We start from the raw sequence: 27,889 nt of genomic DNA, 5'->3' as shown, positions 1-27,889 counted from the left end.
AAACCGTAGTTCTTGCCTTCTAGTACGTCATCATTTTATACAGTGGTTCCCAACTCTGTCTGCATATTAGATTACTGGAGAGAATAAAAATACTAATATCCAGACCCCACCCCAGAGAACCTGATTCTTCTGATCTGGAATGGAGCCAGCCACTAGTAGTTTTTTAAAAGCTTCCCAGGTGATTTTAACACTTCAACCTGATCTGGTTGAAGAGACAATTATATAACCAGACATAATGCATTATTTTAAGTACAAGGAGAGGGATGTATGTTTCTGGCTGTGGGCTGGGGGTGATAAAGATTTCCAGAGAGGCTCTGGAAAGGCCTTACTAGAGCTGTTATTTTATATTTGGGGGTATTGGAGAGGTTTATTTTAAACTTTTCATAAAATTTTGTCATTGTATTAGTTGAGCTGCATCTTAGAGCATGGTAGATGACCAGAGAAGGGCAAAGAATGCCATGCAAAAGGTACAACATATGTAAGGACACTTGGGGAAAGGATCTCAGTGTCTTCAGAGAATTTTCAAGTTGTTTAGTTGGACTGAAATGTTGAATGTGTGAATTATCATTAATCCTTCATACTATGTTTATTGAGGATCTATGTCATGTGAGGCATTGTGTTCAGTGCTCTTAGGGATTAAAAAATCAGACAAAAGGGATTTTACTCGCAACAAACTCATAGGCTATTTAGAAAAATAAATAATGAATGATGATTGTATTGGTGGTGGTGATTATAATGAAGATAATACAGTAATCGGAACTTAAAATTAAAACTTGGACTAGATACTAAGATGTAATAGAAATGAAATTCCGAAGTGCAGTGCCAAGTTGTATTATGTAGTTTAGAGGAAATACTCATAAATATGAAAACATATAAAGGATAAGGATTTTGCTTTTACCGTAATTGATTTTATTTTAAGGAGACAGCAGGAAATTAAGAAGTAAATGTTTTTTAACATACCATGAGTCATGCCTTTCAGTCTACTGGTATCAATAGTAATAATAATGATAGGCAAACTCCAGAGAATTTAGAGGTCATTTAGTCCCATCCTCTGCTGAAGTGCATAGTGGGAAAGGGACTTGCCTGAAGTCCCTGGAGGCAAATCTGTACTCAAACTCAGATCCATCCTGCCAAAGCAAGATGCAGCCTTCTCACTTGAGTTTCCACAGGGGCCGATGATCAGATTTGAACTTGCCTTCCTGAGGGCCTCACTTAAATCTCTCTAGTATCCCCACAGCATTGCCTTTGCATTTCTGTCTTGCGTACTGAGAGTTAACAAGGAGCTTCTGATACCTCTCAGTTGTCATTTCACCAACCCATGAAGCTTGGAGGTCAGCTTGGTGTAATGGTTTGGCCACTCAGTGTCTTGGAAAGCCCCAGAGTAATGCTTTGGGGAAAAGTTAAGAGCAGGCAGATTCTCGAGGTATCTGGTGCTTTGAAGTTAGAGGCTTGGCTTCTGAGGAAGGGTTTTATGAAGGGGTCCGCCTAGGGGCTCTGTCTAGGTTTCTCAGAGAGGGCAGCTACTAGCCTAAATTCTCTATCGAGGCCTTCTGCCAACTCCTTAGAAGCTATCCTTCCCAGATGGTCAGGAATAGCTTTATAAGAGGAAAAAGATAGTTTTAAACCACCTACTCTGTCTCTGGTTTCCAGCCTCCTGCTGCTTCTGAACACAATGGCAGCTTCTCATCACATTTGTACTACCTCGACTTCATTGGATGCTTCCTATTACTTGGGATTGATCCAGATCATTCCCTGTTGCCCTTTCAGACCCACTCTTTCACCCTTTCATTTGACCTAATTTTCTAATCTTTCCCCATACCACTTCTACATTTACCTCTAGACTTCCATTCTCTTGGGCCAGTTCCGCTCTGACAACACAAGCTGCCCTCTTTTCACCATCATCTGCTTTGGTCTTTGGAGGCCATATTCCATACTTGCCTCATTTTTCCAGCTGTAGGTACTCATATGCTCACGGTCCTCTTATTTTTCCACATAAGCGATTGGTTCACCATCTATCCTTATCAGTAGGAATTCCCTTATTTTCTTTTGGAAACATCCCTTTCTGGAGTTTTATTTGGAATATCTGGAGCTCTATCCAGGCTTTACCATTTGCTAGCCATGTGAATTTTGGAAAATTATTTAATCTTTAATCTTCAGCTTCCTCATCCATAAAATAGTGGTAATGAAGTAACTACCTTATGCAGTTATTATTAAGAATTAAATGGGTCAATCTATAATAAGCATTTAAAATAGTGACGGCACATAGTAAATGGTGATTTAGGTCATACACACATGCTCAGCGTTTGTGCCCAGTGTGTGACACCCACTCTAGGAAGACAAGGCCTGGAGGGACTTCCAGTGTCCACCCCATGCTGAATTCAAACCTGTCTTTTCTCTAAGCTCCTGAGCTATGGATTTGCACTCAGGTCAGGTCACTAGTTCAAATTTTCCTTTTTTCTATGGTGACTTCACTTCTGCAACATTTGCTTTTATTGGTTGATATAATTTGAGAACTAGCAGGGTCCAAGTCTTTTCTTTTATTTTCTTTTTGGGTGGGGGGCAAAGGATCTCACTCGAATGCCCAGGCTAGAGTGCAGGAATGCAGTGGCGCGATCTTGGCTCACTGCAACCAACCTCCACCTCCCGGGTTCGAGTGATTCTCCTGTCTCAGTCTCCCAAGTAGCTGGGATTACAGGTGTGCGCCACCACCCCTGGCTAATTTTTGTATTGTTTAGTAGAGACGGGGTTTCACTATGTTGGCCAGGCTGGTCTCAAACTCCTGACCTCAAGTAATCCGCCCACTTTAGCCTCCCAAAATGTTGGGATTATAGGTGTGAGCCACCACACTTGGCTGGTCTTTTCTTCCTAAGAGGCTACTTGATCCTAGGCAGTTTTACACAACTTCTCACTGGGCGTCAGCTCTGCATATCAGGCCACCTTGGGAGAGGAACACTTTTTTTTTACAGAGCCTGCTATACCTCTTTTTCTGAGAGGAACCATTCATAGAAGTCCTGATCTAAGTTGAAGTTGTTCATTTGTTGGAGAAATAGCTGGAATTTACCTTGGTTAAATATGAATAATGATGAATTCATTCCATGAAGCATTCCACTACACAAAGTTTCTTGTGACATATCTCTGTCCTCAGCTTATTGTTTAGTGAGGAAGCTCAAAAAGAGATTCTAAGCTCCTTATAGGAATTCCAGAAATAATGGCTGTTAAAAAGGAAGAAGAAAAAGTTATTTTAGGATATTGGTGGCCATAACTTTATATATTTAAGCACTTACGTATTTAAGCACTTCCTTGAACACATGAAGTAAAAAGAAGAGAGTTAATTATTAAGCGAAATAACCTAGCTTAATGTTGCCTGGGATTACGGGTGGACATTTCCTATGCTATTGAATTAAATTTCACATTCCTCATTCTAATTCATGGGTAGAATTATACAGAAGTCTTAATGTAGAATAATAATTCTGTAGTTCTAGTGAGTCATCAAAAGGTTGAAACACTGGTAGTAGTTGAGGGAAATAGGTTGTGGACTCCTAAATTACAGAGAGATGTTATTCTTCTTAAAAGAAAAACAGTTGTAGGAAACATTAAAAAGAAATAAAAAGAACATATTTTACAGCTTCTCTGGGAGGATTACTGATTTTGCTTCTTATTACTCTACTCACAGTGACTTAAGGTAACAGAATTACTAGATTCTCAGAATAGAAGGGATTACAAAGGTTACCCAGTCCAACCACTTAGACTCTATTCCCAGCATGATGATCCCTTTTAAAGCATTCCTACCTAATTACTACTTGCTTAGTCCCACTGAGAGGGAGCTCTCTGCTTAGAATATTTCAAAAGTGATACAGTAAGAAAAATGTTGGTCTGAGTATCAGACAGACCTGGGTTCAAATTGACCTCACTAGTTTCATGATACTGAGCAAGTCACATCCTGTTGGGTCTCAGATTTCTCATCTATAAAATGAGGAAAGCAATGCCTTTGTCATGGTGCAATTAGAAATGTGAAATAGGATAACATAAGGAACATCTCTAGGATAGTGTCTAGCTTGTTATAGGTACTCAATAAATAGTAATTCATAGTACGTAAGCAATAATTGTTAGTTTATTCTCTTCTTTCTTTGCTAAATATTTCCTGCCTGCTGAGGTTGAAAAATGGATCACATTATTAATGAGGTGAAAGTTATTAATAAAGCTATAAATGGGAAAGCACAATTTTATTCCCTTTATATTTTCTAAATTTAATACCTATTGTTATAGCTTTGAAGTCAGAGCATTTGTTTCAGCAATGAATTTGGCCTCTATAGCTGGCCAAAGGAACTTTTCCATAATTTAAAAATAAATAAAATATGAATTGCTCTGGTAGTCTGAATCACCCTTCATTTATTGGCCATCAGAATGAACTGAACCATTTTAGCATTTCAGAATTTTAGAGCTGGGAATCATCTTAGAGATCATCATATCTGGGCCATTCATTTTATAGATGAGGAAACTGAGGCCCAGAGAGATTAAGTGATTATCTCAAGGTTGTGCAGCTAGCCTGTGGTGGAGCTGAGATTTAAATATAGGTTTCCTAAGTCTAAGTCCCATGGTGTATCCTTTGTATCACATTCCCTCTCCTGAGAATGGTGATACTTTCAAATGTCACCTTAAGGCTCCCGCCAGATTTCCAAGTCACTAGTCATACATCTGGAATTCCTTTTCCTTTTTTAGGCATCATCTCTTATCTCGAATCTTACCCATAGGAGTTTTATAACACCGTACTTCTTTCAGTTTTTCAGGGAAGACTTGGAAGGGCCTGGAGGAAAGAGAAATGTCAGCATGGATTAGGAAACATGCAGTGATTATGAAAACAATGAACACCTTTTGATTCCAGAAAAGTGGTTAATAAGAATTTATGTAAACATTTGTTAAATAAATCCCTGGTTCTGGAAATTTCAGTTTAGCTTGTCCCCAACCGTTTTCTTGCCAGATATATCTCTAAGGTTCCAGCCTCTGGACCAATGCCCATTCTGAGTCCCTGACTCCAGGGGCCAGTGGTTTTATACTAAAGCCATTGGTTGAAATAGACATCCTTGAAGGGTAAGAAAAGTGGCCCAAAGCCTACTACATACAGCATGGGGAGGGAGCTGAGGGCTATGGGAGGGCCTAGGGAGTTAGGGTTTGTTATTAGGCAACCAGGCCCAAGGTTTGAAACTCAGAGCTCTCTAAGACCTGGGAACATTAGGGCAGATTAAATCCAGAGATTCTGGCAGCTGGGGAGTACCCCGGCTACTGAAGGAAAGACAAAATGAGAGAAGGTGGTAGGGCAGAAGAAGAAAGAGATAGTAGGGAAGCAAGGGGAGAAGTAAGGGCAGGGTGCAGACAGGGAGAGACAGAGGGAGACAGAGATAGAAGCAGAGAGAGTGAGGAAACATGAGTGTTGCCTTGGTGTATAAAAGCACTTAGAATGCAATAATAAAAAAAAAAAACACAAGCATCATGATCAGAAAGTCTTACCTTTGAATTCTATCAATTTACTTTATAGCTGTCAATTGGTGAACGATGGTTTTATTGTCTGAAAATGGCTTAATAATGTGTATTATTAAGATAAAAGGTTAAAGAGAAGTTAAATAAATTACGTTAAAGTGCCAAGCACAGTGTTGGACTGCAGCCTTATGGAAGGCTGGGACTCCTGAGCGACTAAGAGCTCAACAAACCTTTGTCTTGCAGCCCCACCTAGAGGGGCTACCATGAGCTCATGCGCCTCCAGCTGGGAGCTTGTCATTACAACAACCACAGCAGGGAAGAGGGTAGCTACTCACTGAGCACTGCTCAGATCTCCACAATTCCCTCACTTCTCCAAAAACCTCATTGTCTTCTACCCCCAGGGTAGCCCTAGGAAGTAGGTAGGTAGCATAGTTGCAGCTTGAAGGTGAGGCAGCAGGGCCAAAGGGAGTTTGGGTGACTTGCCCAAGGTGGCAGCAGAATTTGAACCCAGATCTGCCCAGCTCTAGGGTTGTGTTCCTTCAACCATCCTCTCACTTCCAAATTAGCAATGTGAGAGGAAGATGACAGGGCAGAAGCAACTGGAGCGTTTCAGCTCTGCTTGGGCCATATTTATCTGAAAAATTAAAAAAATATTTTTATTTTTATTTATCTTTTTGAGACAGAGTCTCTCTCTGTCTCCCAGACTGGAGTGCAGTGGCGTGATGTCAGCTCATTGCAGCTCAATGCATGATTTTGGAAAGAGTATCTTGCTGAGGGACCCCCACTGCCTACCTCCTAGCACTTGGATTTTTGTTGTTCTCTCTGAGAAAGCCCTGCCTGGCCACAGGTGGTGGTCCTAATTGGCAGAGAACAGAGAGTGACTGATTTTGAACATGAGATGTTTTAATAGCCTGTGCATAATTGCATAGCCCTTGTGCTGATGAGAAGCTTGTCATGGGCTTTTTGCCAAAGTGAGATCCAGGTGACATCCTGCGAACTGATTGATCTAGTGTTCCCAAAGTGACAACGTGGTTCAGAAAGCCAACCCCTTGCAAGGATGAACAATCAGTGGACTAGAGGTAGTGAGGAGAACCTGGGCTTTCATGTGAGGACAGATATGCCTCCTATTATGGTGCTGCCCCCACTGTGCCTCCATGACCAAGGGTAAGAGATTCAACTTTTCTTTACCTCAGTTTCTTTATCTATGAATAACAGAGAAAAATATGCACTCAGGTTTGTCCTAAAGATCAGAGCCCTCGCTGTGAAGTGCCTAGGGTGGAGGCTGGCATGTAGGAGTTTTAATAATGGTTTTAATAATGTTATCTATTGTACATCAAGGATCCTATCTTAAGCTTGGAGAGGGTGGTAGCTGCATCTGCATTGTTCTTTGTTATAAACGATTTTGGACTGTACCTGGCACTTAGTACATAGCTTATTATAGATGGAGAATGCAGAAATATTTTATAGCTGGATTGACAGAACATAGTGGCTGGCTGACTAATGACAATAGAGGCAATTAAGGTGATTCAGGGCTTTTTAATTTGAGTAGCTCAAGGTGATGGTGGCATTTGCTAAGTGGGAAGTTCAAGGGGAGGGGCAGACCTAGGGATGGGTTTGGGGAAGATGAGATCAGTTTTGAATATGTTGAGTTTGAAGTACCTGTAGGACATCAAGGAGGATTTGACTAGCAGACACAAAATATGTGTATCTGTGGTTCATCAGGGAGAAAAGTTGTTCATGCAGACTCAGTTTTGGGAATCATCCTTGTATCACTTAACATGCCTTGGGCTGCAAGTAACAAGACAAACTGACTCAGGATTACCTAATGGGGAATTGCCAAACAGTCCATAGGTGACATCCAGCCCACTGTCTGCTTTTGTAAATCACATTTTATTGGACTATGTCATGCCCATTCATTATTTAATGTATATAGCTGTTTTCATGTCCAAGGGCAGAATGGTTTGTTCAGAGACTGTGTGACTAGCAAAGTCTAAAATATTTACTTTTTGGCCCTTTGCAGAAAAAAAAAAAAATGTACTGACCCCCAATTTACACAGTATATAACTACATTATCTCTTTAAATAAGATCAGAGGGCAAGTTGGTTATTTGGTTTAGTAATGTGATGGGGACCCAGCTCTTTCCATTTCACTGGACTCTACCATCTTCAGCATGTCAGCTACCCCACTAGGCTGTTTGTGTCCCTTCATCATTACAAAATGACAGCAGAAGTTCTTTGCAGTTCATCTGAAATGACATACCCTGATGCAGAGAAAGGGCAATGTCTCTTTCTTGTGTCCTCCTTGCAGAACCTCCCAGCTTCCCTTTGTATCTCTTGCTTCATGATTAAATGTCAGGCCCATGCATGCCGTTGCAAAGGAAACAGGATTAACAGATTGGCTTAGACCTGTGATTCTCAGTCCTGACCACACATTAGAATGATCTCTGAAATGTTTTAAGATAAAATCTATTTAAGATAAAATAGGTGTGGATATTGGATTTTAAATAAGCATCCCAGGTGATTTTAAGGTGCCGTCAAGAAGGAGCAACCACTGACATAGTTAAATCATTTTGGGAGGCATAGATGTTGGGAACACGAACATGACCAACACATTCTCCATGGAGAAAATAATAGAAGCCATGGATGCTGGGCCCCTGCTCAGGACAAGCTTGTCATGGGTAGTCTTGGCAGCTGGGCTGGACTAGACAATATGTTTATCTCGTTAAGGTCAAAGGTAGCATAATCAGAAGTACAGCTTGTGGCCATGGAGAAAAGCCAGACTTCAGAGTCAAGAAACAGAATTAAGTATCATGTTTAGGGGGAGGGGGACAACATGGAAAGAGGAGATGGGAAAATGAGCCAAGAATGAGAAGAAGTGAAGGAAGAGGAGTTAAAGAGTTGGAGGTGAGAGGCCCAGGAGATGTAAACCATGAGGGATGCCCAAGGCCGGATGGGATGCAGAGTTGGCTCTAAAGAGGAAAGTCAGTTGTTCTGCAGGGCCAAAGGCATAATGCTGGGCCAAAATGGCAAAGACACTGCCTCCATCTCAGGCCCATGGGCTCCATTTGGCATAGGTCAGGATGGCATAGCTAATGCCAAGTCTACAAGTGGGGCAGCTGCCTCTCTGCTCTCTCTTGTTTGACTCTGGCTCTCTTGCTTGATTCACAAAAGAAAGCCTGCAGTTTTGCTGATTAAAAAGCATCAAATTCACAATAGGTTTATGAGGGCTGAGCTTAGCACAAGCCTTTGGAAACTGCTATAAAGAAACTCAAGATGCTCTCCAGTGACTACTGTTTCCCTGTTCTTTGTACCCTCTTTCTTCTTCTTCTTCTTTTTTCTTTTGATTCCTCCTATCTTGGGGACCAGGCCCTTTCCTGTCAGCCTCTCTATTACATCTCTCTCTCATTAAGTCAGGAAAATCGATTCCCTCACTCCATTGCCATCCATTCAGCCATTCATTAAACAGACATTTATAAAACATTCACTATGTGCCTGGCACCATTGTGCTTTCCCCTGGAGCCACCGAGATGGAAGACCTCTAAGACCACTGTCAGGAGACTCACATGGAATAGGCAGAGGTGGATATATAAATAAGCAATCATAATGTATGGCGGCAAGATATGACTGCAGTATGATCTTTCAAGTTATAAAACTTGACAGCATGGTGGAAGACCCAGGGCCCAGCGGCCACATCTGCACCTGCCATCTTTGTTTGGTCCAGAGCAAACCACCCAACCGCATGAATCCAGTCCACTGATCTGCCAAAAGAGTGCAGCAGTGACTGCCTAGGATCACTCACAGAGATCCTGGAGGATTAATAGCCACAGCATGTGAGAGAGTGTTTTTACTAAACTGTGTAATCTCATGCAAAGACAGATGCATTTTAAGTATTTTATTATTCTTTCCCTCCCTAGGTAGAAACAACCTTATTATAACCCTCCAGAATCCAGTTTTGAAACTCAAATTCTCCTTTTATTTAATGACACAATAGAAATAATATGAGCATTGAGTCAGACAGAGCTGTGTTCAAAACCTGGTTCTCCCAATTCATTGCTGCATGTCCTTCAGCAAGTTACTAATTTCTCTGAGCTTTATTTTCCACTTTGGAGTAGGAGTAACACAGTGACAGCTAATTCCATGAGTGTTACAAGGAATAAGTAAAATAAAACATATTTAGCATTTATTAAGTATGGTCCTGGAACATTGTGACCATGCAGGAAATAATAGCTACTATCATTATTATTATTACTAATTGTATTATTACCAGTGGTGTGCTGGTGAATTCTTATACTACAGTCATCTTAAAAAAAAAAAAAAAAAAAAAAAAGAAAAAGAAAAGGAAGAAATAAAGGAAGATAAAAGTCCATGATTTGCCCATTGCCTGTTTCTGGGGTGTAAGCACTCCCACCATGACTGATTTGAAGTTACTGACATCACAGAATGAAGACTTGGGAATGACATGCATAACTGACTCTCTTGAGCTGGTGTGAGTCTGCTCCAGCAAACCACTGGTTATTATTCATATTATTCAAGTAAAATGGATGCAGTGGGACCAAGGTAGGAGCAGCTCTGAGGGGGAAACAACGCTCCAGATGTTGCAGGAAAGAGTCTTAGCTCAACTGTACCTGACATTTACTGTCCAATAGACTCTTTGCTAGGGGTGACCACTCGTGTTGTAATGAAAGAATTGATACAAGTGTACAAGGTTGTTATTAAAGAAAGAAGTTCAGTAAAAATTCTTTTCTTTTTGTGGAGCATGTGGCTCAGGCTCACCCTGCTGTGGACTCTGAAGAGCCTGATGTCCTGTCCTGCACCACACAATGGTCAGAGAGGCCTTCCTTGCTGTCTCTGTACCCAAGATCCCAACTGCTTTTCTAGGGTGAAATGAATAATGGGAAACAATACACTATACCACTTGGGAGTTCTCACGCCCACTTTATTATTTGCTTCTCATGGCAGGGCACTATTATCTTCATTTTAGAATGAAAGAAATTGAATCTCTATTAGTCAGGTTAATTTACCAAAAGCTGCTGTAACGATCCTAAAATCTCAATGGCTTAACACCACAAAGGTTTCTCATATCACAGACTGATGAGACTGCACCATGAGAGTCAGGGGTGTTCCACTGTCCAGAACCCAGTTACAGGACCCTTACCTTTAAGGACAATTGGGGAATGTAGTCATTTTGTATAATAAGGAAGAGGAAAACTGAGCATTGAGTCAGTCCACACCCCAGAGGCTCATAAGTTATATTGGCTAAATGGCCAATGAAGATATACACCTCTGCAAGATCTGATCTCTAAACTCTCTTCCACAGCCTGCCACACACTCTCTGTCTCTTCCTTCTCATTGGCAGATGTCTTAGTCGATTCTGGCTTCTATAACGGAATACTATAGACTAAGTGGTTTTAACAACAAACATTCATTTCTCACTGTTCTGGAGGCTGGGAAGTCTCAATGAGGGCACTGGAAGATATGTTGTTCGGTGAAGGCCACTTCCTAGTTTGCAGATGATGATCTTCTCGTATTCTCACATGGCAGAAAGCAGAGAGCAAGACCAAGCTCTTGTGCCTCTTCTTACAAGGGCACTAATCTCATTCACGACAGCTCTACCCTCATGGCCTAATCACCTCCCAAAGCCTCCAATTCCTAATACGGCAATTGGGCATTAGAATTTAAACAATGAACATTTAAACAAATGTTTGTATTTGGGGAAACACAAATGTTCAATGTATACAGTAGGCCAGATGGAGGAATCCAGAAGTGGACTCTGAAGAGGCCACAGGGGTGGCAGAGATGTGTAATGAAAGAGGCCTGAGTCCCTGAGTTACCCCATGGAGGAGAGCCTCCTGACTCATTTCAGATTATGTTAAACTGTTGAGATTTAGGGGTTGTTTCAGCAGCTATAATTAATTACTCTGGTCACTTCTGAGTGGGTCCAGAACTCACATGTTGTGCTTCCTCATTTCCTGTATTTGTGCTGTCAGAACCACACTGCATTTGAATTGCCTCTGATTGGTGAGTCCTTCTCATGCCAGACTATAACCTCCCTGAGAGCACAAACCGTTTGTGACTCATCTCTGTATTTCATGGTCTCTATACAAGATTCAGGGAACTTTGTTAAATATATAACTAAGCAATCATATATTGTTTAAAATATATATGTATGCTCAATAAAAAGAGGGCCAGGCATGGTGGCTCATGCCTGTAATTCCAGCACTTTGGGAGGCCAAGGCAGGTGGATCACCTGAGGTCAAGAGTTTGAGACCAACCTGGCCAACATGGCAAAACCCCATCTCTACTAAAAATACAAAAGTTAGCCAGGCATGGTAGCAGATGCCCATAATCCCAGCTACTGTGGAGGCTGAGCAGGAGAATCGCTTGAACCCAGGAGGTGGAGGTTGCAATAAGCTGACATCGCGCCACTGCACTCCAGCCTGGGCAACAGAGAGAGACTCTGTCTCAAATAAATAAAAATAAAAAGAATTTTAGAAGGAAAGGGATGAAAATGAAGTGGAAGAAGAAATAAACTACTGTTTTTTGATTGATTACCTTATATTTATGTTCTAAAGGGAAAAGAGAGAAGAGATCAGGAAAGAAAATGTATCATTAAATATTCAGGTTTATAAAGTAAAAAGATCTGAGGCTTGACTGTGCCACTAAACTAATTTTGTGACCTTAGACAAATTACTCAACCACTTTGTGCCTCAGCTTCCTCATAAAATAAGGATAATATGTCTACCTCAAAGACTGACTTAAAGATTAAACGAGATGAAAATAGGCCTTGATTTAAAATGAAGAATTTGAATTAATTTATTACTTGAACCCCTTCCAGATCTGACAGTTTCATTTATAAAAGTACAGAAATACAGATGGTTTCACAGGCCAATGCAAGAATACTTATTACCACCTGAGGGATTAGTATACCTGGTAGAGATTATTTTTTTCATTCCTTTTACATTTCCCCTCAGGGGCTAGGAAAGCAGACCCATGCTGGGCCAGGCCCACAGATTACCAGAAAGTGCAGGCCTGGTGATTGTCATGCTAAATATGAGAGGTCAGAGAGACTTCTCATCAGTCTCATAACTAACATTTGGGTAGGATCTCAGTGAGCCACAGTTACCTCTTGGGTAAAAATGGAGTAATAATAGTAGTTACCACTCATGAGAATTAAGTGGGAAAGAAATTTATAAGAAAATGCTTAATACTAGAATAGCAAATAGTTTTCATTTTCCCATGCCAGCATCAATCAGTTGGTACTGGTTGCCTGGAAAGTCATGCTGAGACAAATTTTGAGGTTTCTACTTCCCGGAGAGTGTGGAATATGGGAGGGAAAAGCTGATGGATTAATAATGTCTGCAATAGGCATGGGAGTACAGGTAAGAGCACATGTCCTGTGCTTCTGAGGACCCTGCAGGGCTAGTACACAATGGAACATCAGTAAATGTTAGTTGAATGAATGGAATTTGAACATAGTCATTGTGCCTCTCTCAATTTTTAAGCAAATAATTGAAGTGGAATATAAAGAAACTGAAATGGGATATGGGGAAATTAACATGGAAATCATACTGCAGGCGCTTGACAAAACTAATTAAACTGGGAAATGCGCTAGATTTTTTTGATGCATAAACATTCTTCTTCTCTTGCAACAAGGGGGTAAAACTGACAAGTGTTCAAATTGCGCTTTTATGTGTGTGTTCTTCCAAGCATGTGTGGCGCTTTGAAGAAGGTTCTGTTGTGTTTGTAGCAAGAGGCTCTGTAATTGCTCTGAGAATTCTTGGAATTTTATCAGATGCATGTATATGTTTTTCTTGAGTGAAGGCAAAATATGATCCTTCTTTCTGTAGTAAAAGAATGCAGCTGTTTCCAACTAAGTCTGTGGCCTTGAGCCTCAGTGTCTTCATCTTTAAGGTGGGAATAATCGTATCTGCATTATAGGGTCGTTATGAGGATTAGATGAGGGAATGGGAAGTAATGCTGCTTATGAACAACTCAGGCCTGTTCACATATTCTGGATAACAGCTTTTAGCAGAGTGCAGCATTGGAGACACATTGCCAGACTGCCTATGCTTGACTTCTAGGTCTGCTACTGACCGACGATCTGTGAGAATTGGAGCAATCGACTTCACTTCTATGTTTGTAACCCAACTTGGAACGTGGGGAAAATAATAATGCATACTTCATAAGGTTGTTATATAAGTTAAAAGAATTGATAAAAACCAAGGATTTAACATAATACCTGGCACATAGTAAGTGCTCAACAAATCCCAGTGACGATGATGATGAGTTATCATCATTATCAGATATAAGGCAAGATAGTTTAATTCACTAAACCTTGAGTTTCCTGGAGTATCATATAAGGAAAGATGGTTTAATTCACTAAACTTTGAGTTTCCTGGAAGTATTCCACTATGGTGGTGTTGAAAGACAGGACTAGCTGCATTTCCTAGGCCAACTAAGAATCCCTAAACACGGGGCTTGCAATTTAGCTCACACCCAACCAATCAGGTAGTAAAGAGAGCTCACTAACATGCTAATTAGGCAAAAACAGGAGGTAAAGAAATAGTCAATGATCTCTCGCCTGAGAGCACAACAGGAGGGAAAATAATCGGGATATAAACCCAGGCATTTGAGCCGGCAGCGGCTACCCTCTTTGGGTCCCCTCCCTTGTATGGGAGCTCTGTTTTCACTCTATTAAATCTTGCAACTGCACTCTTCTGGTCCGTGTTTGTTACAGCGCGAGCTGAGCTTTCGTTCGCCGTACACTACTGCTATTTGCCACAGTCGCAGACCCGCCACTGACTTCCATCCCTCCATATCCGCCAGGGTGTCCGCTGAGCTTCTGATCCAGCGAGGCGCCCATTGTCACTTCCAGTCCGGCTAAAGGCTTGCCATTGTTCCTGCATGGCTAAGTGCCTGGGTTTGTGCTAGTCGAGCTGAACACTAGTCACTAGGTTCCACAGTTCTCTTCCGTGACCCATGGCTTCTAATAGAGCTATAACACTCACCACATGTCCCAAGATTCCATTCCTTGGAATCCATGAGGTCAAGAATCCCAAGTCAGAGAACACGAGGCTTGCCACCATCTTGGAAGTGGCCTGCTGCCATTTTGGAAGTGGCCTGCCACCATCTTGGGAGCTCTGGGAGCAAGGACCCCTGGTAACAGTGTCAGAGACAAGCAGAACACACACCTTGCTTTCAGATGGTTTCTATTATAGTAGTGGGAAATAGAGAACAAGCATACAAACAACTATTTTATACACATTTTCTAAGTTCTTCTTAAACTGAAAGGAGAGCAGAGCTTTTTTCTTACAATACTTGATATTATCAAAAGATCTTTACATACATGGTCTCCTTTTATCTCTCTCTGAACCCTATATCCTAAAAGCAATCATATGCTAAAAAATAGGTAGAATGAATCCCAGTGATACATGATTCCCAGCAAGCTATACCTTACACAATGCCCCCTTATTTCAGTTTTCCTTTGTCAGTATGTAGCATACAGCAAAAATGAAGTTTGAACATTGTTCAGTGTTTATTTGGACACTTCTGATGGGTTCCACAGATTAACTACCCACTTAAATGGTTAGTGTAAGGCAATAGTAATATAGTGGAAGGAGCACTGAGTTTACGACTGGATTCTTCCACTTTCTAGGAATCTGATCCTGGACTTGGTCAAATTCTTGAGACATCAAGTGTCCTCATCTGTAGAGTGGGGTGATGCTATATACCTTTCAGAGTTGTTCTAGGCTTGAAATTAGGGAATCTTTTTGTGTATTTTTGGGCCTAGCTTACATTAGTAAGATGTGTATGCACATTTCCTGGAATATGTGTGGATAAATAAGTATATAGTAGATATTATTTAAATGTTTCCACTAACTGTCCTGCTGTGATTGACATGTATGCTTAACTTGACCAGACCAATACATATGGTAGTGAGTCTTTTAGAACAATGAAAATGAACAAGCACCAGAACATGGCTGTAATGAAATAAGGTGCTCAGAGTTGTTGAGTCAATGAGTAGAATAATTGGAACTTGAACCTTCTGATCTCAGATGCCCTGCTGGAACTTGGACATATTCAATAAGAGATTTGTGTTTTAACTGAACTGATGTATTGGATTGGCATGAAACTAAACATATCTCTAAGTCTTTCATAGGTGGAAGATGGAATCAATTTTCTTTGACAATTTTTCGTGAAAGATGCTTTATGTGGCATCAGAAGTTCTGTAATCTAATCCCACACTATATTCCTAACCTTGTTTTTATCTAGCTTTGTTCACACACTGAACTGCTATGATTGAGCTCCCTCATCTTTTTCCATGATTTCCAGCTTTTTGATCTTTGTTCAGGCTGTTCCCTGTCCTCTAAATGTCCTTTTTAATGTTAATTGCTATATACCTAACTTACCCTTTAAAACCTAGGTCACCTGCTTCCTTCTCTAGGGATCCTTACTTAACTCTTCCAGCTGGTCACATTCTCTCTTTCCTCTAAGTTTTCATAATGTTTTATGTTGTTGTTTTTTGGCCCATTTTTACCTTTACCCTATATTATAGTTATTTACCACATGATCCAAACACCTTAACTGTTTGGAAGTGGATAAAACCGGGAATTAGGAGTGTGGTGGTTCTGTATTTGAATCCCAGTTCCAATATTTCCTAACTGTGTGATCTTGGGCAAGTTACTCAAACTCTCTGAACTTCAGATTTCTTATCTATAAATATAAGTAATCTCTACCTCTCAGGGTATAAAGGTTATTGTGAGTTCTCTACACAGTGTCTGACACACAGAAATAGTAGGTATTCCCTGCACAGTGATTCCTTTCCTCTTCTTCCCACTCTTGAAGAATAGAAAATTTGCACGCCACATGCCTGAGTCCCATACACAGTTCTTGACACATGGAAGTTTCTCTATACCTACTATGTAGGTATTATAAAGTAATACAATTTATTTAATTATGTATTAACAAATGGATAGCCAGATACGTGAAAGAATAAAATATGGCCCCCCAAATATAAAATAAAGCTGAACTTTCAGTGTTTAGTTTCTATATCATTAGTATTTTTTTCCACTGTCTGTTTTCCTATTTTTCATTTAGATCCATTGGGAGGAGTGAACAGCGTCCATATCCTTAGGTAGGAGAGGGAGTTATTTATCATCACTGCTTTTAGTCCTCCTTCAACTGTCTCTTTTCTTTTGAGTAACTCTCAAAAGAGACCACACTGTTCTGCCTTGAGTACACCGGATGGGATTTTCTAAAGACAGGTTATCTCCTGGAAGGATGATGCCAAACGTGATTGACGTGACTTCCATCTCTGAGCCCTGCCAACGTTGTCTGCCCTTGTAAGGCAGACACCAAAGATGCAGCTGACATGATGAACTTAAACAAGTTCTGTTGCTTACACACTGAATTAAGTCTACATCTGTGGCTGTTAAAGTGGGGAAAAAAGATTAATAAAGTACATGTTGAAGCTTGAGAGAATAATTAGCGGGACGTTATATGTTTTGGCTGCAAAAGCTGTCTCCACATTTAGCATAAAGCAGAACCTTTCTTCTAATCCTTCTGAGGATGAGGGATTGGCTCAAACTAAATTGGTTTTCTTTCTGCATCTTGAGTTTTTTTTTTAATGTTATCATTTTAAAAAATTATTATTTTCCAAATTTCAAGTAAGCTTTAATCAGCCTCTTTGTGGGATCTGTGTTGTTTCTGGATTTGCCAGTAACTCGATTAGCTGCCACTTGGGCCCTGATAAAAGAAAGCACTTGAATTGTGGGCAGCAGAGAGCTTAAATTACACATCTTTCATGGGAGTGCATTCCATCGCTATCAGAGCTGTGATGGTGGCTGCTCACAGCCCACCTCGCCGAGATATAGAATGAGTTCTTGGTGTACATAATAAACTAACATCTGTACAGTGCATCTCAGAATGGGTGTCAGGGAAGCTGGAAGACAAAGCAGAATGGCATCATTAAGGCCAGATTTAAGACTCCAATTTGTGTAACATTTGCATAACAATGCACAAGAGCAACTATTCACTGTTCCCTTTCAGAATCCACATGTTTCACCTTCACAGGAGCATTCCTGAGGGAGGGGAGGCAGAGAGGAGGTGCTTGTGAGAGAGGGAATCATTCAGTAGGTCAGAGTATCCTTCTTGCAGGCTCACAATTCACTGGGTAGAAAGGTGGTGCCTTGTCTTGTGGGCAGATGATAGGTCTCCTCTGGCTCGCACCAGTTCCTTGTCTTCTGGTTCTGAATCAGCATATTTTTCAGTCAACAAACATTTATTGAACATTGAAAAGTCAAGAAAAAGCCTTGTAGTAAAAAGACAGGACCCCATGTCCTGCCTTAGCTGCTTTCTTATCTCTGGACCTATGCTACAATTATTCATCTTTGTGATCCTAAATGTCCTTATATCTGCAATACTTACGAGTCGTATATTATTACTAATACTGGTAAGAGTTTGCAGCTATTGAGTCCTGACTTTATAGGAGGCAGATGTCAAGCATATTTAATCCTCTCAACAATTCTCTAAGATTAATGATTCTTTTCCCTTCTGCTTTTACCCATGAGGAAACTGAGGCACAAAGAAGTAAGTTGCCAGTCACTCAATCTCTAAGTGATAAAGGCAGGATATTCTAGTGTCTTTTTATCTCACGTGATAGAGTCTCAACAATGTTAAATTGATAAATACTCATCGACCACCTCTGGGTGCCCAGGCACTGAACTAGCTGCCTGAGACTCAACAGTGAACAGAAATGGACATGGCTCCAAGCACTTGTGGGACTCCCAGAGAAGTTGAGTGAAAAAATAAATGAAGTCACACGTCAATCAATAGTAGTGCCATTTTGCCACACTACTGTGTTAATTGGGGAAAGCAAAGGCAAACCAAACAGCCTTGGTTTCAAATTCTGCTTAAAATCTGCTTATTGTGTGTCATTGGGCAGGTCTCTTAACCTCTCTGAGCCTTAGTTTCCTCTTGGAAAAAGTAGGAACAGTAATTGTACCTGCCTCAAAGAGTTGTTGTAAGAATTAAATATCGTAATGAATGGGACATATATTTCTTATCACAAAGCCTTGCCTCGAATTAATTTTTAAACAATGGGAGCTATTATCATCATCACTATTATTATTAATTAACCAATTTGACTGGAGTGCAGTTAAGCTCCTGTGACCTGAAGGATCAAAAGAGATCTTGCTATTTATGTCTTATTCAGTATTCTTATCTAGCCTTGCATCTTGAGGCATTGACTTTTTTTTTTTCTCACCAAGGCCAGGCACACAGAGCCCCTCCTGACCACAGCCAACTGTCTGGGTACCAGGACTGAGGATCCCCACAAGAATATAGCATGTTTACTGATTCCTCTTCAAAACAGCCTCCCTTAAAGTTGCAGTTGTAACAGAATTGCAATGTCCTCTGGCCACACACTTATGAGGCTCTCAGTGCTGTAAAGGGATGAGCCTCATGTGTTCTGAATGACAATGATCATCTCTGCCTCTAGATACCAGCCCTCTGCTCCCAGTCTCAAACTCTGGCCTAGATATTTGGGCAGACTCATGTATTTCTGTCCTGTGTGGAGTGCCTCCTCTTTCCCCCAGCCCTTCCAAAGCTGTATTATCCCTAGCAGGTTAAAAGGACATAGGCATGAGAGATTTTACTGGAGGGATGAAAACGTGTGAAAATGATTTATGGTGATGGCTACACACCTGGGAAAATTTGCTAAAGATCATTGAATTATACAATTGAAATGGGTGAATTTTATGATATGTAAACTATACTACAGTGAAGTTATCAACAAAAAGAGGGACACCCAAGCTCACTGTAGTTTGATTTTTTAAGACTCTGTTTTCTCATCTGGAAAACAGGGTCAATTCCTTATAGCAAAAGGCTTACTAGTAGCTGAGAGGCTGTAATATAATTTTTATTATAGATGTGAAGAAGTGTAACTGTAGTAGCAAAACAAACAAACAAACAAACAAAGTGGAGTCAGTGTGAATGTGTTTGTTTTACACTCTTCAGGAAGCTGGCTTTAGGTCTGAAATGCATGTGGCTTTTTTGAAGAGTCCTGTGTTGAGTCCCTCTCTGTGGTAGGCATTGGCTGCCACTTTCTCGTCACAAACACTCTGTGCAATGATCATGAGAAAACAGGGCAGGTGAGTGTGTTTGGGTTGTTCACTGTACTTCAGGCACGATTTAAACAGTTTTCTCAAGATAATTTCATTCAATCTTACAACAACTCTACCAAAGACATTCTATACATTGATAGATGGAGAAACTGAGGCTCAGAGGTTAAGCAACACCACTTGGCTAGGAGGAGCTGTCTCCATTCCTTTGTTTTCCTCTTTACACTTTCTCTGAGATCCTCAACCCTATTAATAAATGCCCCATAAACTACTGAGGTCCTGCTCCCCATTCTTATGTTCCCACAGCTTCCCTCCAACCTTTCTCTGACCCATGGAATGAGGTTCAAGATTTTCAGGTAAACTAAGTGCTTCAAATGGCAGGTGGCTCAACATCTCCATCCCTGGCCTGCCTTGAAATCAGAGCTGCCTTTAAATAGCTCTGCCACCAACTATCTGCAAGACCTCAGCCAGGGCACTTAGCCTCAATTTCTGCAAATGGAAAATAGATATTTGTATAACATGTGCATAATAATGTGTATTACTACTGACCCTTCACAGCCACCTGTGAAGCTGTGAAGCATAAATGTAAGAGTGTAAGTGAGAGAGCCTTCCAGAAAACTGTGAATCACTCTGCAGTGTGAGGTGTTACTTCTGGTGACTTCTGCCTGTTTCTCTGAGCTCCTTGCTTCTAATTCTGTATTGTAGATCCTATGCCTTGGCATTAGTTCATTATCTCGCAGCCTCAAAAGCAGAGTTCTGGATGGCCTAGCACTAGGTCTGGAATGAATATATTTCCCTTGTATTCTGACCCCTACTTCCCGTCCTGAAGCCTTCAGCTAGGGGTGGCTGAGGAAGCAGAGGCTGGCATAAAAGAGAGATGGATTCTGGACTTAGAACCAGGCAGAGAAAAACTGGACAGCTACTCTGAGAAGGGGTCGTGTCAGTTTCTGTTTTCTGTTTGTAAACTTCAAGGCCAACAGGTGCTCAGAGCAGTCATCTGACAGTGATGACCAGCAATATTTCCCAAGTGGCCACCTTGCCTGGGAAGCATCCACAGATGCCAGTCAAAAAGCAATGACCCAGTGGACTTTCAATCTAAGTTGAAGGCATTGATGTGGACCCGGAGTGCAGGAGAGGCAGATTGAATACTGAAGTCAACACACAAAGAGTGGAACAGTCCTGACCCACACAGGTGGAATTTATGTAATAAGGGGATGCTAACAAGCTGGGTTAATGAAAATTTCCTCATCTGAATCCTTTTTCAGAAGAATGCAGGAAATTGCATTTTTAAAGAAATCCTAGAGCACTTTGGCTAACTGAAGAATTGTCTGGTAAAATGAAGTCTCTCCCATCTACTATGCAAATTTTAAGTAGTGTCAATTGGATTTCCATGAAATTGAGGGCCATCTATTTTAAAACATGTCAGTAAAGAGAAGCCATCAAAATCAGGTTTCTTCTTTGAGGTTTTTTTTGTCATTGAAGCGAGAGGAGCACAATACACTCAATAGCCTGAAAAAGAAAGGGCTTATTATGAGTTCCTACTATGTGTGGTCACAATGCCATCCATTGTCATGTGTGATTTCATCAAATCCTTACAATTACCCACTGAGGGAAGGGCAGTTACCCTTGTTTCATAGACCAGGCACTTGAAGCCTAAGAACTTAAGTGATTTTGCCATGAACACACAAATAATAAAATGAACATAAATATGATAATCTTTATTAACGATATTCATATTCATAACAATAACATACTATATGCCAGACATTGTCATTAGCTCCTCCATACATTTTAATTAATCTTTACAATAAAACCTGTATGATAGATAGTATCACCCTTATATTACAGATTTTTAAAAAAGGACTCAAAAGATAAATAACTAGCCTAAATTTAGAAGACTACTAAATGGTTGAGCTAAGTTTCAAACCCAGGTGTGCCTGGATTCAAACTCCTTGTTGTTTTCTTTTTTATTTGTTTGTTTGTTTATGACATATGCTCTCTAAAATGGATTTATGAAGTCATTAGTTTATTTAAAATGTTGTGGATTTATCTCTCTCTCTCTCTCTCTCGTGTTAACTGCTTGTATCTGCTGATTTCTTTGTTATAGGTCACTAAAGGGAAGCTGTTATCTTTGCATTATGGAAAATGACTCAGAAGTGTGATCAATGTACAGAACCTCACAGATAGAGCCATAAGCCAGAACCTGTATTTTTTTTCTAACATCCTAGTAGACCAGAAAAGAAAAGAATGTGGATTGTGAGACTGACAGATATATATGAATAAAGTGGAAGAATATAGGCAGACTGAACAATGTATTATCTTTAAGAACTATAGAATTAACTCATAGCCTAAAGATACCAAAATATGCTAAATACTCACTAGTTTAAAGAAAAACAAACAAATAAAAATCTTGTATAGTGATAACACAGAGTCCTGCCAATTCATCAGTTAAGGAAGGGGTCGCAGACTAACCAAATCAGAGGGACAGTCCAAAAACTCTGAACTTAATGTTTTGGATACAGCTCAAGATCAGTGTATCAGTTGCTTGTAGCTCCTGTAACAGATAACCACAAACCTGGTGGCTTAAAGCAAGAAGAGCTTATTTTTTTGGCAGTTCTGGAGGCTAAAAGTCCAAAATCAGTATCACGAGGCTAGAATTAAGGTGTTGGGAGGGCCAGTTCCTTCCAGAAAATTTGGAGGAGAATCTGTTCTTGCTCCTTCCAGCTTCTGGTTGCCAATATTTTGAGGCTTGTGACCATATCACTATAACCTCTGCCTCCGTCTTTATACCACCTTTTCCTTTCTGTGTGTGAAATCTCCTTTGCCTTTTGTAAAGACACTGCAATTGAATTTGGGGTTGACCTGGATAATCCAGGGTAATCTTCCCATCTCAACATCCTTAATGTACTGATAACAGCAAAGACTCTTTTTCCTAACAAGGTAACATTTTTAGATTTCAGAGATGAAGACCTGACACCTTTGGGGACCATTATTCTGCCTACCACAGTCAGAAACTGGAGCCATAGTACTCCCAGACAGCAGAGGGATAATCTGTGGTCTTTCTAATCCTTCACACGTGGGAGTTACCCCCAAGCCCCAAGTGACAATGAGACCTTTCCTAAAGCTTACTTCCTCAGCTGCTGAGAATGCAGGAGATGTGTGGTTCAGAAAAACGGCCTTTTCAGCTGGGTGCAGTGGCTCATGCCTGTAATCCCAGCTCCTTGGGTGGCCGAGGCAGGCAGATCACCTAAGGTCAGGAGTTTGAGACCAGCCTGGCCAACATGGTGAAACCCCATCTCTACTAAAAATACAAAAATTAGCCATGGTAGAGCATGCCTGTAATCCCAGCAACTCAGGAGGTTGAGGGACGAGAATCGCTTGAACCCGGGAGGTGGAGATTGCAGTGAGCTGAGATTGAACCACCGCACTCCAGCCTGGGTGACAGAGTGAGACTCCATCTCAAAACAAACAAACAAACAAACAAACAGGCAAAAAAGAGCCCTTTGGATAGAAGTTGATGGGCTGACTAAGGCTTTCCTAAACTAGAAAAAAAGTAAGGAGGAGAGAGATGGAGCGAGTGAGGGGCAAGAGAAAGGACGGGAAAATTGAGGGTGCAAGGAGAGAAAATGGAGAAAACAGAAAACAAAAACAAAGAGAAGGGGAAGGAGAGGAAGGGATTATAAGGAAAAAAAGCATGATTTAGAAAAAAGTGAAGAAAAATAAAATGGAAAATTAAGAAACTAAGGGAGAAGAAAGAGTAAGTAAGGAGAACAAGGGAAGATCATAAGAGCAAATTTGAGAGAAAGGGAAGATGGAAGAGAAAGAGATTGACAAGAGACAGGAAGATAAGAGAGAAATGTGGAAGATTAGAAGGCAAAAAAGGTCGGGTGTGGTGGCTCATACCTGTAATCCCGGCACTTTGGGAGGCCGAGGTGGGCTGATCACCTGAGGTCAGGAGTTTGAGGTCAGCCTGGCAACATGGTGAAACCCCAACCCTACTAAAAATACAAAAATTAGCTAGGCATAGTGGCACATGCCTGTAATCCCACATACTCGGGAGGCTGAGGCACAAGAATCGCTTGAACTCATGAGGTGGAGATTGCAGTGAGCCGAGAACGCCCCATTGCACTCCAGCCTGGATGACAGAACGAGACTGTCTCAAAAAAAAAAAAAAAAAAAAACAAAAACAAAAACAAAAACAAAGGCTAAAAAGAGGAGAAGAGAGAAGAATTGAGGGGAAAAAGAGACTGAGAAATGTGAGATGGAGTAGGCAGAGAGAGGAGACTAAGAGACAGCAGAGCTGGAGCTCATGCTGGAGAAAATATTAAAGGCATTTGAAAAGGTGACCAACGTCTATATGTTTATGTGCCAAAATACATACAGCAGCTGCAAGTCACAAATCACATTCATCGGCTGTTACAGTCTGGTAATTGTCCATACAGATATTTTCTTTCTGGTTCCAAACCCTGGCTTATCAGAGGACAACATGCTTTTGAAATGCCACATTACTTTGAAAGTACATTTCATGTCCAAAAGTTCCACTAAGTATGATATACTGAAGACTTACTTCATTTCCATTCTATGTAGCTCCCAGGCTCTAGCACAAGTATTTTTAAAGGGCCATTTTGATTGTCAGTTTCCTGCTCTCCAAGGGCAGGACGGATCTTCCCATTGACTGTTTCCAAATCAGCCATTTAGCCTCCTCCCTCCCTCCATTTCTTGCTCCTTTCCTCCCTCCCCTTCTCCCTCCCTCCCTTCTTCCCTTTTGGTTTTCTCTTCTTTTCTCTCTCCCTCCTCCCCACTCCCCTTTCCTCCCTTTCTTCCCTCTCTTCCTCCTTCCTTCCTTTCCTTCTTCCTTTAACTCCTTTTCTTTCTTCCTTCTTTCCTTTCCTTCTCTCCCTTCGTTTCTTTCCTCTTTTGTCTCTCTCTGTTTCTCTCTCTCCCTCTCTTCCTGCCTCATCCCTCCCTGCTTTTAAGTGTCTTTTTTATAAGGCAGCATAAAGCTGTAGACCAGGGTTTCTTAAACCTCAGCAATGGCTGGAAAATTCTTTGTCCTGGGGGCCATCCTGTGCATTCTGAGATTTTAGTAGCATCTCTGGCCTCTACTCACTGGATGCCAGTAGCAACTCTCCCCACCTCAGTTGTGATACACAAAAATATTTCTAGACATTGCCAAGTGTCTGCTGGGGGCAGAATTGCTCTTGGTTGAGAGAGGCTCTAGTCTGTCCTCGGACCCAAGCTGCAATCCCACCCCACTACTTCCTGGCTATGGGATCCTAGGGAAATCCCTCAAATTTACAGATGCTTCAGAATCTCCTATAGTGCTTGTTAAAACATAAAGTGCAGATCCTACCCCTGAAGCTTTTGAGACAATCAATTGGGAACGGGGACCTGAGAATGTGCATTCCTAACAAGCTGCTGATGCTGCTGGTCCAGGACACACTTCGAGAACCACTGCCCTGGCCCTAACCTGGCTGATCTTCAGTACTTTCACTAAACTGTACAGTTCATAAGACTCCCTTCTCTGGCTTGCTCTACAGGTTATCAGAAATGATGTATCTAAGATACTTAGCATAGGACCCTGGCCCATGATAGCAGATTAATAAGTGGTAGCTCATAAAGAAAGTCCTCTTAAAGGAAGGTTAGTCTTTGGCAGGAACTGTGAGGATTAAAAATGTATATGGACATATTCACAGCAGCTCACAAATGTTCCCATTTTTAAAGAAGAGGTTCAGTGGCTTTTCAGTAACAAATTACATGTTCTTATTAATCAGTCCTCTCGGTGGGACCAGTCCCCCACAGGAAGATAAATGGAAAGCCAGCATTGCACCTGAGATCCTGGAAATCTAAAATTGATAATCCATGTACATACTTGGTAATAAGAACAAGTGCAAACTCTGTTACTAATGTCCACAAGAAAGAGTATCTGTGGATACTGTTGCCTAAAAATCCTAATATTCTCTCCCCAGCTGAAAGGAATTTGCGTTTTTCATACATCTACTATGTACCAGGCGATATGCTAAATTATATACGTGTGTACGTTAATTCCTCAAACTACTCTAGAAAGTCTTATCCCCATTTGTCACATTAAAACTGGGAGTAGGCCAGGTTCAGTGGCTCGTGCCTATAATCCCAGCACTTTGGGAGACCAAGGCAGGTGGATCACCTGAGGTCAGAAGTTTGAGACCAGCCTGGCCAACATGGTGAGACCCCGTCTCTACTAAAAATACAAAAAGTAGCTGGGTGTGGTGGCATGTGCCTGTAGTCCCAGCTACTGAAGAGGCTGAGGCAGGAGAATCGCTTGAACCCGGGAGGCAGAGCGGTTGAGCTGAGATCGCGCCATTGCACCGCAAGAATCCGTCTAAAAAAAAAAAAAAAAAAAAGACGGGGGGCTCAGAGGTTAAGTGATTGCCCAGTGACATCATTTGAAATTTACAAATATCTAGTGAGGAAGCACTATTATTATTCCCAGCTTACAGCTGAAGGAGCTGAGGCACTGGGTGTTAAATAACTTGATCAAGGTCATACACAAAGCTAGGCAATGGCAGAATTGAGATACAGACCCAGACTATTCCAGGGCCTACACCATCCTATACCTACGTGTGTTTATACTACACTGCCTCTGGCAGGACACAGAATTTCTAGAAGTACCAGGGAGAACTTGCAAAGGGGCAGATCCAAACGGACAAGAGCTTTCTGAGGAGTTTATGAAGGACTTTCATTACCCTCCTACCTTTATTCTTTAGAAGACAGAATAGAGGGTTTTCTAAAGATAATACTTTGTTTCTTTTCTGGCACTGATCATATTTAATACAGTGATTTGTTCATGTGCAAAGTTCTTGAAGGGAGAAACTGCATATTCAATTCTGTATTACTCCTATCTAGTATAGTGGCTGGCACCACAGAATACACTTATAGTCATTAGATCGATTTGGGGACCAATGAACTTCACCTTTCAGCAGCAATGAGGTTGTTATCTGGAAACTAAATGATTCTGATTCTGGATTCAGTCGATGTTGTCTGAGACAGACTCTTCTGCTGCATAAAAATTCCTCCTCCTCCCCTCAGACCCCACTCCTATTCTCCCTAGTCTTCACCTCCAGTTCAGCAATGTTTCCCTAAGGGGAGTTGCACTGTGCTAATCACTAGGGGTATCCTCCTCAAATCACATACTATTAGCGGTGGCAAATCTGTAGGAGTCTGCAGCAACCTCAAATCTTGCCTCCTTGGAAGAAAGAATTCAACAGAGGGGCTATAAGGCAGAGGAAGGACCAAGGCAAGTTTTAGAGCCGGAGTGAAAGTTTATTAAAAAGTTTTAGAGCAGGAATGAAAGGAAGTAAAGTACACTTGGAAGAGGGCCTAGCAGGCAACTTGAGAGATTCAGGTACACAGTTTGACCTTTGACTTGGGGTTTTATATGTGGACTTTCTGCACGTGCAGTGGCCTGCCAGCACTTCTAGCACTTGAGAGGGCCTGCATGCACAGTGTTTTACTGAAATCGTTATGTGTGCTCACTGGAGGCTTTCTTCCCTTACTAGTCGAGTGTTTACGTAGAGGAAGATCATATACTAGTTAAACTCCTCCATTTTACCTCTTACTGAACATGCTAGTGTCCACTTGCCCAACTCCTGAGATCTTACTGGGAAGCTGCTAATCACCAGGTTCAGGTGTTTTTTTATGTATTGGGAGATGGCCTTTCCCTGGCGCTGACTGCAACGACTTATTATTTGAGAGAGACAGTTTAACAACCACCTGACCATAACCTGATGGTCGCCTGACATTCCTGGTTGGCAGTGGGGTGGAGGCGGATCTCTATCCTGCTCTGCTCATGCCTAACTACTTACTCTAACAATACTTTACACTCTCCAGGCTCACCAACAGACCCCTCAAACGCTGAGAGTGGCCTGGCGTTAAAATGAATCTCTAAGAAAGACAAAATTCTAAGAATCCACAATTTAAGGGAAGGGTCATAAAATATTTACATGCTAAAATCTGAGAGACTTATAAAAAGGATTTGTGCCAACATTTGATAAAACCACAGCCCAGTGAGTTAAATGATTGGCTGACATCTATGCAGAGCTGGAAGGGGGATACAGTTTTCCCTATTCTTAGAGTTACACTTTTCCACCCTTCTGCATTATTTCTGTCACAGTCAGAAGATGCCGTCAAAGTGATTTGACATCTATAAAAACAGCTTAGATAAACCAGAAAGGATCAAAGTAAGGGCTCGTGAATGATAGTCATAATTTTGAGAAAAGATAAAGAATGTGGATTTCAACCCAGCAAATGAGGGCA

General features: G+C 41.2%; 1 protein-coding gene across 1 annotated transcript in view; it reads left to right on the top strand.

The window, feature by feature from the left end:
• DAB1 (DAB adaptor protein 1) overlaps positions 1–27,889 on the top strand; it is a 1,271,953-nt gene that overhangs the window by 228,078 nt on the left and 1,015,986 nt on the right. The window lies entirely within an intron of this gene.

This window comes from Trachypithecus francoisi, unplaced genomic scaffold (genome assembly GCF_009764315.1).
Source record: "Trachypithecus francoisi isolate TF-2019V2 unplaced genomic scaffold, Tfra_2.0 Lachesis_group12, whole genome shotgun sequence".
Classification (NCBI taxonomy): domain Eukaryota; kingdom Metazoa; phylum Chordata; class Mammalia; order Primates; family Cercopithecidae; genus Trachypithecus; species Trachypithecus francoisi.
The sequence above is the reverse complement of the archived record's forward strand: the minus strand, read 5'-3'. Positions and strand labels throughout refer to the sequence as shown.